Consider the following 19695-nt stretch of genomic DNA (forward strand, 5'->3'; position numbering starts at 1 on the left):
AGAGAAGCCGGACTAGGAACGCGAGGAGTCGGTCGCCGCGTGTCATCCGACACGTGGTCAAACAGCCCCTCAGTGATTATGTCCTAGACACCGCCGTGCCAACTAAGCTGAAGTTGCCGGCGTTCACATACAAAGGAGATAGTGACCCAACCGACCACGCCGAGGCTTTCGAGTCTTACATGTCGGTATGGGAGCAGCCCGATGAGGTCTGGTGCCGAGTCTTCCCAACAACTCTGCATGGGATGGCTCAAAATTGGTACAAAGGGCTTCCCAACGGCTCGGTATACTATTTCGCCGACCTAAAAGACGCCTTCGTAGCCCAGTACTCTTGCAACAAAAGGACGGTCGTGGAGACGTCGGACCTCCTAACTATCAAACAGGAGGAGGGCGAGTCTCTACGAAGCTATGTGAAGAGGTTCGACGGCAAGGTTCAGCAGATTCGGGAAATCAACCCCGAACTGGCGGCTTTCGCACTGATGAAAGGCCTCCCAAAGGGAAACTTGAAAGACGAGCTCATCAAGTACGGGGGTTTGGGCCTAGATGCCGCTAGGAGGATGGCCGATCAGGCCATCAAGGTAGAAGACTACCACAAGACCTGGGTAGGCCCCGGCGAGGCTGAGTCCTCAGAGAAGAAAAGCCGCCGGGATGACAATCCGGATGAAAGACGCCGTGACAATAACGGGTCACGGTCCGATGAGAAACGCCGTGACAATAACAGGTCACGGTCTGATAGATCTGCCAGGAAACAGGACTCGACGGGCACCAGGGGGAGCTCGGGAACGTTTTACCAAAGGCATTACCATGACAAAACCCCTCTGGTCGCATCGGCCGCCGAGGTCTTCGCCCTGAGCAGAAATGAAGGCCAGAAGTGGTAACGGCCTCCCAAGCCCAAAGGAGACGGTGACACGAACCAGTACTGCGAGTACCACGGTTGCACCGGCCACCTCATCGACAAGCTAGGCATCGAAGAATGCCATTGAAGAGCTAATCAGGAAGGGAGCCTCGACAAGTATGTGGCCAAAGGCCGAAGGCGACGCCAGCGGCTCGGATAAGAAATCCGTTTTTCAACGGATAGGAGTTATCCATGTAGTCATCGGAGGTAACGAGAACGGTGGGTCGGCTCATGGGCACAAAGCGGCACTGAACGAGTCATGATCGGCCATCAACTTTGTGCCCAACACGGCGACCCCGCCTCCAAAGCATTCCCGATATGACTATTGGAGGGAAGGACTACGAGGGAGTCATCGCCCCTCACAGCGACCCACTGGTAGTCAACTTGGACATATCCAACCACCTGGTAAAGAGGTGTCTGATTGACACAGGCGCCTACACGAACATCATGTTCAGGGAGTGCTTCCACAGCCTCGGCCCAAGAATCAAGGACTTGAGCCCCTGCACCAATCCACTATACAGCTTCTCCGGGGCTGGCCTGGTACCCCTGGGTTCAATTAGATTACCGGTGATGTTCGGCGAGGGGAATGCGGCTAAGAATGTCTTAGCCGAGTTCGTAGTCATTGACGGCTCGTCCGCCTACAACGTTCTTATAGGCCGAGTCACTCTAAGCGATGCCGACGCAGTGATGTCCATCCGGGCCCTCACACTGGTGTACGTCTCGGACCGGGGGGAAGCGCATAAGCTCGTCTCCAAGAACGGGAAGGACGAGGTGGTCAACGTCCAGATATCTGCCAGAGGATGCAACATGCAATCCCTCAAAGTGGCAAAGCAGTCGGAGAAGGGGAAGAGCTCATCCTCAAAACGGGAGGGCGACCTCATGGATGCGACCGACGGCTGACGGGGGAGGAGTGCCTCTAGTGAGGCATTAGGAAACTGGTAGACCTTGTATAGCGGCGGAGGTGTCCAAAACAGTTGTGGGCACCCCGACGCATGTTTATATCTAATGTAAAGTCGACCAAGTCTTCCATGAAGATGTCCATTTTCCCCATAAGTCACTAGCATGAAGAAAGAGGCCGACGCCGACTCACACTGTCCATTCGACAAGAGCGGCAGTCGTCATGAAGAAAGAGGCCGACGCCGACTCACACTGTCAATTCGACAAGAGCGGCAGTCGTCATGAAGAAAAGAAAGAGGCCGACTCCGACATCAATTCGACAAGAGCGGCGATCGTCATGAAGAAAGAGGCCGACGCCGACTCACACCATCCATTCGACAAGAGCGGCGATCGTCATGAAGAAAGAGGCCGACGCCGACTCACACTTTCAATTCGACAAAGCGGCGATGCGTCATGAAGAAAGAGGCCGACGCCGACTCACACCGTCAATTCGACAAGAGAGCGATCGTCATGAAGAAAGAGGCCGACGCGACTCACATCATCAATTCGACAAGAGCGGCGATGCGTCATGAAGAAAGAGGCCGACGCCGACTCACTGTCAATTCGACAAGAGCGGCGATCGTCATGAAGAAAGAGGCCGACGCGACTCACACTGTCCCGATTCGACAAGAGCGGCGATCGTCATGAAGAAAGAGGCCGACGCCGACTCACACTCTCACCCGACAAGAGCGGCGATCGTCATGAAGAAAGAGGCCGACGCCGACTCACACTCGTCAATTCGACAAGAGCGGATCGTCATGAAGAAAGAGGCCGACGCCGACTCACACCGTCAATTCGACAAGAGCGGCGATCGTCATGAAGAAAGAGGCCGACGCCGACTCACACTTTGTCGATTCGACAAGAGCGGCGATCGTCATGAAGAAAGAGGCCGACGCCGACTCACACTGTCGATTCGACAAGAGCGGCAGTCTCCATGAAGAAATGTAGTCTTTGTGGCGATCACCCCAAATAGTAGACGCTTGGCGAGTCACTTAAAGTGGTAGACGCCGCGTAACACGCTATCCAGAGCAGACGCCACTCACACTTTGTCATAGACAAGAGCGGTGGTCTCCATCAAGAAATGTAGCGCCGTGGATCACCCCAAATAGTAGAGACGCTTGGCGATCACTTAAAGTGGTAGACGCCGCGTAACACGCTATCAGAAACGAGACGCCGACTCTTCTTTGTCGTGCCGAGCAAGAGCGGCATCTCCATCGAAGCAGACACCGCGGCGGTGATCGCGGCCGGCGCGATTGATAAACAGACAAAATACCTTAGAAGCGTTAAACACAGTTGAGATACACTCTAAACTGCCTCGGCTAAACCGAAGCGAAAACAAAAAGAGACGCTCAATTAAATAACGTAAAAGGGGAACTCAGACAAAAATGAGAGAAGACCTCGGCCAAGCCAGAGGCAAAGTGGAAACACTAAATACCGTTGAGACGCTCAAAAGAAATAAGGTAAAGACCTCGGCCATGCCGAAGGCAAAGGAAACAAACTCTTATTAATAATAACGGGTTACAGGTGGAAAGAATGCAGACGACGGCCGTCCCCATTGGGATAAGCCAAAACACAGCCTACCAAAGTTGTACAAAATACAAGGAAAGAAAAGCAAAAATTACAAATGTCATTTGAAGCGCCAAAAGATGGCAGGGAGGAAGGGCTTAATAATTGGCTCCCGAACAGCTGAAGCAGATCTGCTGTAAACTTGTTCTCATCAAGCAGCCCACGGTATTAGTGAGGAGCTGAAGCTATCTGAAACGCCGGGTGAGCCTGGTGACGACCGCCCGCCCCCCTATGCCTGTTGCTGCTCACCACCGGCAGCAGTAGCCGCGTCTTCTTCAATAGGCAACCCAGCAGCTTTTCTAGCAGCCTCAGCTTTGGCCTCGGCGTCATCAGCTGCCCTCATTCTCTCGGCTTCCTCTTTGGCCGTCTTAGCCTTCTCAGCAAGAGCTGCTTTCTCCGCGGCCGCCTCCTTCTCCATCTTCGCCCTCACCGCCTCCTTGGCCTTCTCCGCCACGGCTTTCTCCTTAGCCTCGAGCTTATCATCAAGCAGCTCGTCATATTTGCCCCACGGAAAGGAACCATCAAGAGGAAAAAGCTCCCCGATCACTTCCCTAGCAGCTCCTTCGGCCAGGTCCCGGAATTCAGCGCACAGGTTGGGGAGCATGACGGTTTGGAGCATCTCAATGTCCTCCTCCTTTTGCTTGATGATGGCCTCTTTGCTCCGGATCACCTCCGCCTGGGCCTTAAACAGGTCCCTGGATTCGTTCCTCTCTTTGGAGATAGAGGTCGGCACGCCCCGAACAAAGCTAAACTTCTCCAACGACTTCGCGACTTGGCTGCCCGCCGACCCTCGGCCTTCGCTCTCTCAGCGAGGACCTCCTTTTCAGCGTCCTCCCTGAGTTTTCTCTCAGCCAAGAGCGCCTTCTCAGCATCTCCCCTAAGCCTCTGCTCATTAAGGAGATCCAGCTTCGCCGACGCAGCCACTTGCTTAGTGGCATTACGCTCAAAAACGGCTCGAGCTACGGCCTTCTCCTGCTCCATGAGACGAGCACCGGTAATCACGTTCCACCTCGCCAGCTCCTTAATCAGCTTCGTGCCTTCCTCTATAAGCTGGGAGACGGAAGCCTTCTGGGATGAAGGGACGGTGGTGGCACTTTGACCGCCAGACTGCAGCTGGGAGAGGGAAGCCTTCTGGAATGAAGAGTTGACGGTGACACCTCGATCACCAACCGGCGAAGAAGTCTCCTCCCCTTGCTGCCCAATGAGAGCAAGAGCCGACAGCGGCTGATCTACAAAAATTTAATAAAGGCATCAGTATCAACATGTTTCGACGTATCGGAAAACAAGTCATCAGGAGCACCTAATGACCTGGCTAATCTGAGCCACAAGATGAATAAGTACCATGCTTGGCCTTCTTGGCCGGAGGAGGCAATTCCTTGCCAGCGGCAGAGGCTGTCTTTTTCCTCTTTCGAAGAAGAGGAGATTCCTCCGCATCAGAGTCCCCCTCGGAAGGAATATCAACAATCTCCACAGTCTCCTTCTTAGGGGGGGGGGATGGGAGGTGGAACCGGCGTCGACGCCTTCGCCGCCGAAGACATTGTTTTCCGCGTCCGACGCACTACGCCGCTAACAACCTTCGCCTGAGCCTCCTCCACGCTCAAGCCCTTCAGCCGTTGTTCCATAAGATCACTCGGCGACTTCCTGCGGTCGTGGGCCAGAGCCTTGGGATGCAAGTTAGCAACAGTTTTATCTTTGTGCAGCCCCATTCTCCGGAGGATATCCTCAGACAGGTCCGGTCCAAAGTGGTCTGCGAAAGAAACAAAGCAAAAGTTTAGAGGAAACAAATCGAAGTTCGAGAAACAGGAACGTTGAGAGCGGTGATGGGCCCCACACCGGCCCCACTCACCCTGTGCTAGGGCCGGTATGAGGCCGACATGGCGAGCGGCTCATCTGAAGAATGATCGTCGGGGGAATCCATCTTTTCGGCACCCCATCCTTGTCCACCTCAAAGAGCCTCATCGCCAGCTTCTCATCGTCCGTAAGAGGGACCTTGCTGGCATCCATTTTAAGCTTCTTCCGGCTGACCCATCTGTCATGCTCCGCCTTAGTCTCGCACCGCAAATTTACTTGGTGCTGGAAGGAGCAGGGCAGCGGATAGTCACCCGGCACCTTAACGTACACCCACCGACCTTGCCACTCCTTGCAAGAAGAAAGTTTGTCAACAGAGACATAACCCTGCTCCATTTGCACACTGTACCATCCGACGCGGCTAGAGAATGGTTTGAGATGGTGAAGCCGGCGGAATAAATTCACCGTTGGGGCCTCTCCCTTGAAAAGACAGAGCCAGACGAAGCCGATTATGGTCCTCATAGCAAACGGATGCAGTTGGGCAACGGCAACGTTCATGGCCCTAATGATGGCCACAACGTACCCATTCAACGGAAACCGGAGCCCATACTCCAAATGCCGCATATATACGCCGGTGTGGCCCGGTGGAGGGCAACAGACGGCCTGACCCTCCTCAGGGATAACAATTTTGTATCCCCTACCAAAGAAAAAATGGCCCTCGAAAAATTTCCCGCCAGAACAACTGGCGAGCCTATGAGTCCAAGCACGGTCAAGACGGACCTTACAGGCGTCGCCGTGATCCATAACGTACTGCCTCCCTTCATTAGGATGAGGCCTTTCCACTTCATCACCGAAATCATCACCAAAATCACCATAGGAATCGTCATCCTCCCATTCCTCCAAAATTTGAGGATCAACTTCAGGAGAAGGAGACCTAGGGCCCCCCGACGCAGGTTTACTAGGTCCAGCATCAACAGAAGACATGTTCGCAACAATTACTAACGAAATAAAAGAAAATTTGTTTGATTACCTTGAAGAAATACACTCGCCGGATCAAAAACTCTGAAGATTAGAAGAAATGGAAGCCCTTGAAAGTTTAGAGAGATGAAGATCTTGGAGAAAAATTTGAGAAAATGAATTTGGTGGCCAAAATCACGGAATAACTGCCCTATTTATAGGGAAAAGCCCACAAAGAAGGACCAATCGGGCACGACCCCATGAAGCGTCAACCAATCAGCGAACAGACACGTGTCAGACATGCAACCACGGAATGTCAATCGTTGCAACAGTTAAATGTCAATCAATGCTACAGTGACCAAGCGTATTCAACACGCCCATTCACATCTCTTCGCCTGTTCATCTCCCTCAACAAATTCCTAGGTAACTGCTCTCCGCCGGCCACATGATCGACCAAGCCAGGAAGCACGGTACGGGGCAATCAAAAATAACCAAGCACTCTCGGTACTGGTCTCGGCCGGCGTCACATTCTTTCCCACATCGGATACCCTTTACGCATCCATGTGGAGGGGGGATATGGTACGGCCTAACAAGAACCACGCCGATGCATCAGAAGAAGCCGATACCAGAAATTTTGCAAAAATACTTGCGCAGAATATACGCTCAACATACATCGGAGCCCATACCACGGCATAGACTACGCTGGGGGCAAATTGATGGGGCATATTCGCACCACGACCAAGTCAACATATTGAGCAAGGTCAAGGGTATCCACAAAGAAAGTCAACAACTTAGACGAGTCTAGCCGATGGAGCCCATGGCTGTCACCTGGTCTCGGCGGACAACTAGCCAGCCGGGACACATATCCGCGTACTCATATCCAAGACCCCTCGGTCGGCCTGCCATGGGTCCATCGGCCGAGGGTGAAACGGTCTTTTCACCTGCTAGCCACTTGGCCACTTGGCCACTACGTGACAAAAGGTAAAAGCCTATAAATACTCCTCAACCTTCATTGAGGAAAGGATCCACAAATTAACCTAATAACCACTATTCATCTGGTAATATCTTCCCTATCTCTCTACAATATACTCTTAGCCAAGTTACAACAACTTCTCTCTAAGTTTACTGACTTGAGCGTCGGAGTGAGTACGCCCGGCCAAAGCCGAGCCCTCAGTTTGTTCATCGTTTCAGGAGACCGCAAGGAGGATTCAAGCAAGGACATCATTCTACGAGCTACGAGTGGTAACAAATATCTGCTCTGGAATTACACCCGGAACAATTTGGTCTCCGGGATAATACCACATGATTATGACTATCACAAAAAGAAGAAGTTCTTTCATGATGTGAAGCACTATTATTGGGATGACCCATGTTTGTATAAGTCTTGTGCCGATGGTATGATAAGAAGGTGTGTTCCAAGAGAGGAAGCTACATCCATAATAAGCCATTGCCATGACTTACCTTGTGGTGGCCATGCAAGTTCAAAGAAAACGGCCGCTAAAGTACTTCAATGCGGTTTCTTTTGGCCCTCTCTATTCCGTGACGTTGCCTTTTATGTTAAAGGATGTGACAAATGTCAAAGGAGTGGAAATATCACAAGGAAACATGAAATGCCGATGAATTTCATGCTTGAGGTTGAGCTCTTTGATGTGTGGGGGATAGATTATCAAGGTCCCTTCCCATCATCGTTCGGAAATGAGTACATACTTGTGGCGGTCGACTATGTAAGCAAATGGGTTGAGGCGATCCCAACCAAGACTTGCGATGCTAAGGAAGTGATCAAGCTACTTCAAAAGGTCATCTTCCCAAGGTTTGGGGTCCCGAGAGTCCTCATTAGCGATCGTGGTACTCATTTCGGAGAGAGAGCATTGGAAGCTTTGTTGAAAAAGTATGGAGTGCAACAAAGGAAGAGTCTTGCCTACCATCCTCAAGCTAATGGGCAAGCCGAGATTTCCAACCGAGAGTTGAAGACTATACTCGAAAGAACCGTGAACAAATCAAGAAAAGATTGGTCCTTGAAAATTGATGATGCTTTGTGGGCTTACCGGACGGCCTTCAAAACACCGATAGGTACCTCACCATTCCGATTGGTGTATGGCAAGGCTTGTCATTTGCCGGTTGAACTTGAACACAAGGCGTATTGGGCCATCAAGCATCTCAATTATGACTTGAAAACGGCCGGTGAGAAGAGACTTCTTGACTTGAATGAATTGGAAGAATTTAGGCTAGAAGCCTATGAGAATGCTAAGTTGTACAAGGAAAGGACGAAAAGATTTCATGACAAGCGCATAATTAGAAGGGAGTTCAAGGAGGGTGAATTGGTTCTCCTATACGATACCCGTTTGAAATTCTTTTCCGGAAAATTGAGGTCGAAGTGGACCGGACCCTTCACCGTGGTCCGATCTTTCCCTCATTGGGCGGTAGAAATAAGCCAAGGAGACCGGACTTTTAAAGTGAATGGTCAAAGACTAAAGCATTATCATGTTGGCAATCCCGTCCAAAAGGAAATGAAAATCCTTGAAACCTTTCTAGTGAGTTAAGATTCCTTTCCGTCCTCATCATGAAAAATTGTTGGCTTGTTTACTTGGTCGAGCCTACGACGTAAAACAAGGGCGCTACATGGGAGGCAACCCATGAAACTTTGTATATATCATGCATTTAGGTAGAATTTGAGGAATTTTGGATGGATACTACTTGTCAATTTGATTGTTGTCGGTCATGATTGTTGAAGATTTGGGGTTTTTGTTTGATGAACAAGCGTTTGACCATTTATTGGCCTTTATCCGACGTCCCGAGTCGGGTTTGAAAGTCGAAAACACGGAAATCGAGGCCAATAAATGATGGGAATTGGAATAAGGGTATATTGGAGAAAACATGATGAAGGGGAGTCCCAGCCGGGTGACCGGCTGGGAAGTTCCTGTAAATTTAAAGGAATTTTGACGAATTCGCAAGGAAGAGTAGTCCCAGCCGGCAGGCCGGCAGCTGGTCCACCCTGGGAGTGCGTATACTTGGAGAAATGTATCAAATTGGATTGAAGGGGAGTCCCAGCCGGCAGGCCGGCAGCCGGCCCACCGGCTGGGGGTACGCTTATAGGGGATTTCTAGCAAGTTGGCTTAAGAGGGAAGTCCCAAAGAAGGCGGAAGACTGCCCACCACTGGGAATGCATATATGAAGAAAATGGGGAATGGGTGAACTCCCAGCCGGGTGACCGGCGGCCGGTCTTCTGACCGGCTGGGAGTCTTCTGATACTTTTTTGAAAATTTCGAAAATCACCTGAACTCCCAGCCGGGTGACCGGCGGCCGGTCTCCTGACCGACTGGGAGTACTCTGATCGTGTTTTTAACACAAAATCACCCAAACTTAACTCATTTTTTCGACTCTTTCCTTCTCTCATCTCTCACTCTTAACCCTACCTCCACTACACCCACCTCACCTCAACCACCCTACCACCACCCTACCACCATCAAACCCACACAAACCTCCTTCCCTCCCTTAGCCCTCCATCAAATCACAAAAAAAATGGCCCCAAAGAAAAGAGTGAGAAGGGGGGACTTGGCACTTCAACAGGCGGAGGCGGTAGCGGCGGCGGCGACCGACATGAGCTCCGATCCCGACTTCCCGGATATCCAATTCACTTCAATCACCATGAAAGGTAGGTTTGTCTTATTCAAGAAACGCCCTATTGCCCCTACCCGATTTATTGATCGACAATCCATGCGGGAATTAGGGCTAGATCAAGTTACTCTTGAATTATTTGATGGGGTGGGAATGAAAATGATGTATGCAATTCATGAGCGGACCTATGCCCGTCTTACATGGGAGTTTTTGAGCTCCCTTCGTCTTGACAAACATCGTCAATCCCAAAAGGTAGCCTTTTTGCACTTCCGATTGATGAACAAGGACTACTCCTTGACCCTCCCGACCTTTGCATCCCATTTCGGGCTTGACACAAGCCCCCCACATAAGGCACCCGAGACCTTTGACCATGGGGCCTTATGGAAAGCTATTTCGGGTTTGGATGATATCAAGGGGGTCAAGAGAGCCGCAAATACCGTCCATAATGCGGCTATTCGGGTTTGGCATCGGTACATGGGTTGGACCATCTTTGGCCGAGAGGAAAATCATAATTTCCGAACGGAGGAATTGGAAATTCTCGGCTCTTACCTTCGTTCCAACCCAACTACCTTCAAAATTGACATTGCCCACCATTTGGCCCTCACATTACAAAGGCTTAGCAATTCTCCGGCCTCTTCTACGGCCGTTGTCGTGGGTGGACTCATCACCCACTTGATTAAGCGGCTTAACCGGAGAGTCAACTTGAGTGGCATGCGTTATATGATTGGTGATACGATGTTTATCAAGAGCTATATACACCACAACCTCGGTTGGTTGAAGACCAACCCGAATGATGGCCTAGACTATTGGCAAATTCGGGTGGATGGAGTTGATCGAAATTCTATCCCTCTTCCCAACCCCGACAAGATGAAGGTAGTGCCTAACTCGGAGTATTATTTGCTTGAGATTGAAAATCTTGAAGACCCCTCTATCCCCCAACAAATTAACCCAAATCTTCGGTATACTCGTGGCCGACCCATCATTCCCGCAAGGTCTACCTTGCGGTATGCCACACCATCTACTCCTTTTGTCCCCGGGCCCTTCCAACAAGGAGAGGGGTCCTCCAGTCAACAACAATCGCCCCCTCTCCACGCCGACCTCATTTCCTTCATGGAGGAGATGAAACTTAATATGGCAACCGCCGCAAGTGAGCGGCATGGGCTTCGACAACGACTTGACCGGATTTACTATGACCATTCTCTTGGTCAATTCCCGGTCTATGATGATTGTATGAGGAACCAATACAAACACCCCTCCAACCTTCACCCCTCTTACTATTTATTCCCGGATGGCGGACATCCGGAAGATGGGACCTTCCGCTACGGAGATATTAACTTGCGGCCCGACTACTTTAGCGCCCCGGTCTTTCCCACCCCGCCTACCACCCAAGGGGAGGGACATGACTCGAGGTGGTTCGGGGGTGCCCCTTCAATCTTCCAAGAGGGCGGGTCTAGTGGTGCCGGAGGGCACCCGGAGATGTTTGTTGGTGTGAGCTCAGCCATGGAGGATTTTAGCTCGGATGTCCACTTGACCACGGACGATTTTATCCGTGAGTCCGAGTTCGGGGCAATTCAAGGTGATGGTGATGGTAATGATGATGATGGAGACGGTGATGGTGATGACGACTTTGAGTAGAGCCTAGTAATGAGGGCTCCACTTCTTCCTCCCTTTTCAATCCAAAGCCGTCGGTATGCTCCCCTTATTCAATCCAAATGACAAGTACGATCTCTCCCTTTTATCCAAATTTCTCATTCATGTTTAAATTTTTCGCATGCATTTAGTTGATAATTCATTTAGTTGCATCATGTAGGTTGCATTAGAATTTAAAATTTTGTAATATATTGTCACATGTAGTTGCATTCATATAAAAAAAAAATAAAAAAAATTGAAAAATGACCAAAAACCACCAAAAACATGTTATTTTCTTTCACTAAATTGCCCTCCCATGTCTATAAATAAGTGTGGGGAGGGCCTAAAAAAAAAAAAAAAACAAAAACATGCTTTTAATTTGAATTCCCTCCACACATTTATTTCCATTTGGAAGTAATGTAAATAAATAAGTGTGGGGAGGGAGTTCTTATATCAAAAATCAACAAAAATATGTCTTTTTAATTTTTCAAAAACAAAAATCACAAAAATATGTTATTTTCTTTTCAAAAATTGAAAAATACAAAAATATGTTCCTTCCTTTTTCTATTCACTCCCTATGCTTTTGTCCATTGACGACAATGTACATTTCAAGTGTGGGGAGGGAAATATCCACTTTGTGAATATTGTTTATATTTGTTCATATCATTATATGCTTGTAAATTTAAGAAAATTCAAGAAAATGCCTAAAAATTGAAAAATTTCTGAAAAATTCAAAAAAATTTGCATTGTATATATATGTTTTGTCTAACCTTTGGCATGGCACATTGACCACTTGAGGCAAAAAAAAAAAAAAAAAAAAGGAACTTGAAGACCGCTTGGTATAATCCTTCCTACCTCTTGCTCCTTTTACTATTCTTTCTTTTTGGTATCATGGTTATTTTGAAGGAGAATGGGAATTTTGTTGCTTTGGGTGTCTCCTCGGGAGACCGTTTGGAATTTTGGTGTTGATGTGCTGCTAGGTTTAGCCAATTTGTTGCACGTTTCATTTCATGTTTGTTTAAATTTCCGCATGCATTATTCACATGTAAATACTTGTTGCAGTTCTTTCTTTTTGCATTGAGTTTGTAAATAAGTTTTTAAGGAAGAACATGGTCAAGGGAAGGGAACCAAGTACCCCCATGATGAACTAATGTGCCCAATTGTGCCTTTCCCCTCCTCGTGACTCGCACCCGTGGCCTCTTAGTTAGCCGAGGAAGGAGGGCTTGACCAATGAGTTTAGACAGATCTTGTGAGACCTAGGGCCGTAGACTAGACCTTTGGCTCGACTTAGCTACTCAAAGGTAAGGGTAGAGCCTCCTAGGGTGGGTACATTCATACCCCGCCCTCATCTAGGTTCGAGAGTAGGTCTCCTCGCGAGGCGTGTCACATCACTACGCATAAGTGTGTCACATCGTCCTTAGATCATGAAATTGCATTACATTTTTGTGCACATGATATGAAGCATAAATCAGTTTTTATGAACCTCACAATAGCCAAATAGCCATGTTTCCTCCCCTACATTGTTTCCCTTTTTTATTCACCCCCTTTGAACTTAGCCTTTTCATTTGGCAAACCCACTTAAAATAGCTACATTCCCATAACCACCCTTCCTTAATCAAGAATTGGTCGGTTTTTGTAGTTGTGTTGTAGGAGGTGATTTGGGTCGTGATGGTGGATGGCTTGCACGTCCACTTGGGTCGGATTTCAATGTGAAATTGGTTTTGTATAAAAAAAATAAATAATAAGAGGTTGTAAATTGTAATGAAAAAGCAAAATAGAAAAGTGAAAATGTAGTGAAAAATCAAAAATAATAAGTCAAGTTGTATATACGTTATAAAGAAAAGAAAAAGGCAAAGCAACACCCCTCCTCATCAATAAATGGGGTAGAAAAAGCCGTTGCTAAATAAAAAGGGGCAAATTGATGTTTTTCCAAAGATGAGTCGGGTTTACACATTTTTTGCATGGCTTGGAAACCGAGTCGTTGTTATGGTGTAGACGTTACCATTTGTTGAAATAAAAGGAGTTTTATCAAATTTTTCCTACTTGAGTTGGGTTTATGCAATTTTTGCATAGTTGTGGTCATCATTGCTATGTTAGGGCATAGACGTGTCTCATGTGTTGCAATAAGAGATGGGATGTGATGTGTCGACGATTCTTGATTTGAGCTCCACATGTCCAAACGGTGTTTGCACCAATCCCGTTTCGACCTTCTCCTTAGCCCCGTTGTAACCCTTGCTTCATGTTTTGTGCATTTTCCCATTGTTTGCATTTCATTGGACATAGGACGGTGTTACACATTAGATTGCGGGCACGTTTTCGCTAGTCGAGTTAGTTGAGTGATTTTGGTTACTTTTTGTCACAAAAATCACCTTGTTCTTTCATTGAGTGACGAGTGAAAACCGTGAGGATGTCGTTGCCTTGGTCTCCTTAGTCATGGGTCCTTTGGTTGAATCTTGTGTCGGTTTTTTAATTCTCGGCGGACTTGCCCTTTCTTCCCTTTCCCCGCTCTTGAATTAGTTTCTTGAGCATTGGTCACACAAGGGTTGCTTTTGTCACAATTAGGGGGTTGGCACCTCAATTGACACTTCTGAGACGGTGCTCCCGACTGAGACCATGTTTTGTTGTTTGAAAAATCCGACCACTTAGATGAGGAAAGTGGATCATTTTGTTAGATGAATTCTATTTGTTGATTACGTGCTTTCATGATGAATGTGTCAAAAGTTTTGTAGCAAGACCCAACTTGCCTTGCAATAGGGCACTCTCCCCTCATGGGTGTCAAATTGTGAGTTGAAGGGGCGTTGAGTGCGCTAATACTCGATCGGCTTAAGTAGTAGTTTAGTTGAGTGATGCTTATATTGTGAATCCACTCTCCATATCTATCATAATAATGTTTTGTGCAATTGGTTGAGGACTTACTCGGGGACGAGTAAGGTTCAAGTGTGGGGAGGTTTGATATAGGACCATGTTGCACTCTTTTTCCCTCTATTTTCATGCATATTCGACCCCATTTGAGGCGGTTTTGTACCCCCTTTACTCTCGTTTCTTGTCCCGATTCCCTTTACTATGACACTGTGGCCCCCTTACAGAAATTGAGGCGGGAACGGGCGAAACGAAGCTAGAAAGACGGGATTTCTAAGCTATGCATGAAAGATGAAGGGAATGATGCTGAGAAGTATCCTCAGCCGGTAGGCCGGCAGCCGGCTAGCCGGCTGAAAGTACATATACATGGAAATGAAGGAAGAAGTATGGAAGAAGCATCCCCAGCCGGTGGCCCGGCGGCCGGCTAGCCGGCTGGGAAGACATATGAGCTTAAGAAATACGAGTAATGAAGAAGTTACAGGAATCTCCCAGCCGGTCAAATGACCGGCAGCCGGCTAGCCGGCTGGGAGTCCCTCCAAAAGCCAAAAGTCAAGTTTGAAGTCAAAGGTGTCCCAGCCGGTCAGGGACCGGCAGCCGGTTGACCGGCCAAGCATACCTGACAGCTTCAAGACGTTAATTCAAAATCCAGGAAACTCCCAGCCGGTCAAAGGACCGGCGGCCGGTTGACCGGCCGGGAGTGCGAGTACGTGTTTCAGAAGCCCATTCCAAATTCTATCCTAATCCTTGTGGAACCTATAAATACCCCCTCTTAAACCCCTTTGTACACACAACCCTAGATCTGAGAATATTTCCCTTTCAAGTTTAAAACTTTGCTAATCCTTTTGCTAATCATTCCTTAATTAGACTAGTTCTTCAATTAATTTGTGATTGAATTTGGGTTGTAAGAAGAAGATTGAAAGTTTATACTTATTTATTCTATCATAATTCCTTTCTTGCTTCTTGATTGGTATTATTTCTCTCCTTATTTTCATTTGTTTACATTTTGTTCTTCCTTCAAGTTTATTTGATTGTTTATGTTAAAATTGTTGTTGTTGTTTGTTTGTTGTTGTTGATTTCATCATTGTTCATCTTTTCATTGTTCCTCTTTGCTTTGATTCTCTTTCATTTGTTCATCCTTGGATAGTTGTCCTCAAAGACTTAATCTTTGAGTTGATTTGTTAAAGATTGTGCCTTTTAGATTAGTTAATCTTGTTATTAGAAATAATCTCTTCTTCTCTTAATTATTGTTGATTTGTTGCATGCTTAGTAGTAAGATTCATCTCCTCACCATGTTTGTGACCAAAGTTTCCATCTTTATTGTTTATTTTGCAATTAGGACCATGATTAGTGAGTAGACTCCTTCTAGGACTCGGCTTGACCCGATATGGGTAATTTCACTAACTAATTGTCACTAAGGCTAATTTGTGGGGAAAATTGGTTAGGGTAGTCTAGGGGAATTTTCATGCTTAAGGTTTGGTTTCCGGGTAGTGTCGGCTTTTGACCCTTGTCCACCAACGGAAGTTGGTTAGGTTGTTAGTCGAATATTTGAGGACCGACCCTTGTCACCAACTAAGGTTGAGACCGGAAGGGAGAACCGAGGGAGGGTGCCTCTAGGCTAGCGTTTGAAATCGACCTCCGGAAGGGGGAGTGGGATGACCCGGAATATGATGAGGGCTTAATGACCTTGACCATTCACTTGACCTCCTTGGGAACATGCATGTTCTTGGGGTTGTCGGGTTTTGAGTTAGGGATACCGACTTTCGAACCCGGGAGGGGGGTTAGTCGGAGTAGCTAGTGTTCTAGTGCGAGACCGGAAGGGAGGTTCTAGGCGAATTAGAGCCATCTCCCCCTTACCTTTCTACCCCTTTTGATTAGCCGAGACGATTAGTATATGGAATTACTCATGTTTATGGTCGGACCGAGTTCTAGTCCTTCTCTTTATTTGATCTATCCTTTATCTTTAGCTTGTTTTTACCTTATCTTGTTGTTTGTCTTTTAATTTGATAGTTTAGCGCTAGATTGTTACTACCCTCTTTGTTATTTATCGACTTAGCTAAACCGGTGAATTAGAACGATTAGTACTCCACCTACTCCTTGTGGGATCGACCCTTTTAAGTGTACAACGATAAAATCGTGCACTTGCGAGGTTTAACTTGAGACCATCAATTACCCACCAACCCCCCTCTCGGGTTCGAAGGTCGGAATCCCTAGCTTAACACCCGGCTACCCCCAAAAACATGCATTTTCCCAAGGTAGCCTAACATTGGCTAAGGTCATTAAGCCCCCATCGAGTTCCGGGTCATCCCACTCCTTCTCTCGGAGGTCGATTTCAAACGCTAGTCTAGAGGTACCCTCCCTTGGTTCTCCCTTTCGGTCTCAACCTAGGTTAGCGATAAGACCAAATTCCGGGTACCCGATTCCCAACCTAACCAACTCTCGTTGGTGGACAAGGGTCACAAATCAACATTACCCAAAATCGGTCCATAAATCAATTCAACCCTCTAGACTACCCTTACTAATCTCCCCCCAACAATTAGCCTCTATATGAATCAATTAATGAAATTACTCATGTTGGGTCAAACCGAGTCCTAGTGAAAGACTACTCACTAATCATGATTCTTAAGACAAAAGAAACAATAAAGATGGATTCTTTAATCATGAACATGATGTGAAAATGGATTCTACAATTAATCATGTAATAACCCAACAAATCTAAGAGGAAATGCTAATTTAACTAAGAAGAGCAAGGATTGAGACAAAAAGACTCAAACTTTAACACAATCACCCAAAGGTTCAACCTTTAGATGAGAAACAACAATGGTGAACATGAATAAGATGAACAAGATAGAGACAATAACAATCTAACAACAAAAGAGAAGAATTCAAGCATAAACAATTAACAAAACTTGAATGGAAGTAAATGTAAACAAATGAAATTAAGGGAGAGAATTATACCAACTTAATTGCAAAAGGTGGAAACTATAAGAGAAACGTTTAATATTGTGTAAAAGCTTAATATTATTAACAATAACATACAATGTATTTATAGTACACGAGTCTAGCTAGGTTAACGAGAAATAGGAAAGTAAAACTATTACAAGATTATAAACTTGGAAAACAAGTATTTACTAAAAACAATAGGAAAGAATATTACTAAATATTAGTTTCCTTAATACGCTAAAATCAAGTTGGACAATCCGGAGGATAGACCAATCTTGGATAACAAGGACACGAAACGAGGACGCGGTAATGGTTCTGTCAAAGCATCTGCTAGCTGATCGTTGGTGTGGATATGTTGAACCCGAATAGTCTTATTACGAACATGCTCTCGGACAAAATGAAAGGACAGTGCAACGTGCTTCATACGAGAGTGAAAAATCGGGTTTTCCGAGTAATGAGTGGCACCAAGATTATCACAATAAATAACAGGAGTAGAAGAACATGGCACGCTAAGTTCATCGGGCAAAGACCGAACCCAAAGAAGCTCGGCAGTAACATTGGCAACAACTCAGAATTCAGCTTCAGTGGAAGAGAGTGTGATTGTGCGCTGCTTGCGAGACACCCAAGCAATGGTATTACGACCCAAATAAACAATGTAACCAGTAGTAGAAACAGAATTGTCCTTGTCCCCAGCCCAATCGGCATCACAAAACGCATGTAGAGGAGACGGTGAGTGCGCATATAATTGAAGACCAAGATCAGGAGAACCTTTGAGATAGCGTAATAGACGCTTAAGTGCAGACCAGTGACACTCTTTCGGAGCATGAAGAAACTGAGAAAGTTTATTAACGGGAAAGGCAATGTCAGGTCGAGTTAAGGATAGATATTGTAGGGAACCAAGAATAGCACGGTAGTCAGAGTGTTGAGCAATTGTTGGACCATCAGAGATGGTAAGTGGTGGGTACGGAGTAAGGGGAGTAGGAGCGGGTTTACAGTCCTGGAGATTATAACGGGTGAGAATGTCATGTATATATTTAGTTTGGGTAAGAAGGAGACCATGGGAATTAGAAGTGACCTCAACACCAAGAAAGTACGATGGGGGACCAAGATCTTTTAACGCAAAACGGGAATGTATGTGAGTTAGAAAGTGAGATAGATGAGGAGGTGAAGAACTGGTGACAATAATGTCATCAACATAGACAAGTAAATAAAGAGAGTGAGAAGAGCGAGTAAGATAGAAAAGAGACGGATCAGAAATAGAATTCGTGAAACCATAGGAGAGAAAATAGGAACGGAGCTCAGTAAACCAAGCCCGAGGGGCCTGTTTTAAGCCATAAATGGCCTTTTGAAGCTTGCAGACGTGAGACGGAGAAGAAGGATCCTGAAACCCGGGAGGTTGGGACATGTATACGGTGTCAGAAAGAGAACCTTGTAAGAAGGCGTTGTTCACGTCAAGATGACGTAAAGGCCAACGATTCACAGTAGCAAGAGATAGAATGAGGCGAATAGTGGCGGGTTTAACGACAGGGCTATATGTATCATTAAAATCAAGACCCGGTCGTTGATGAAATCCTTTTGCAACAAGACGAGCTTTGAACTTATCAATGGAATTATCCGATTTGTATTTGACGCGAAAAATCCACTTACAACCAATTGTATTGAAGTGTGGTTGAGAGGGAACAAGAGACCAAGTATGATTATTTTTAAGAGCTTGAAACTCGGCTTCCAAGGCAGCACGCCACCGAGGATCAAGAAGAGCTTGTTTAACAGTTGTGGGAAGAGAATTTGAGGCACTAAGAGAGGCGGTTTTAGCATACTTCGGATTTGGTTTGACTATTGATGTGAACATTATTTGCGCACATTTAGTCCCCTAATTGAGCCTATTTTTCATACTATTATAACATTCTATGGCCATTTTATCCGTCAAAACCTTCCTATTTGCTTTTCTATCGCATTTCATATGTTTTGTAGGAAAGAAGATAATAAGCCGGAAATTCCCGTCTTTCGTGCGTATTCGGAAGCTATTTGACGATATTCGATGGATTAGTATAAAGAGGAAGCAAGAACTAAAGACCAACCCGTTAAGAATAAAAGGAAAAGTAAAGAGAAAGGACGCTGTGACAGGGGACGAGCGGATTCCCACGAAGCCGCCCGTCCTGCTTATACAACCCGTGCGTACCACCCACAAGACGCCCGAATTCTTCCAAAGAATCCGAGCGGATTCCCACGAAGACGCCCGTCTTCCCCTGCTAGAATCCGCCCGTCCCGAGCCTAAGACGCACGGATTCCAGTCCAGCGCAAATTCGTTCTTCAAGCTTCCGTGAAAGACTCCCTTCCTTCAAAAGATACCGGCGTTTCCTTAAATAGGGACTTAATCGTCATTTAAGCTTTTAGTAAACCCTAGTCTATGTACCTAATCCCCACTATAAATACCCCATTTGTAATAATCAAACCATCAAGTTTTACTAGAATATAAGGGGGCTCTCTTAGGTTAAATCAATCCTTCCTTGGAT

The sequence above is a fragment of the Silene latifolia genome, chromosome 4, assembly GCF_048544455.1.
Source record: "Silene latifolia isolate original U9 population chromosome 4, ASM4854445v1, whole genome shotgun sequence".
NCBI classification, from domain to species: domain Eukaryota; kingdom Viridiplantae; phylum Streptophyta; class Magnoliopsida; order Caryophyllales; family Caryophyllaceae; genus Silene; species Silene latifolia.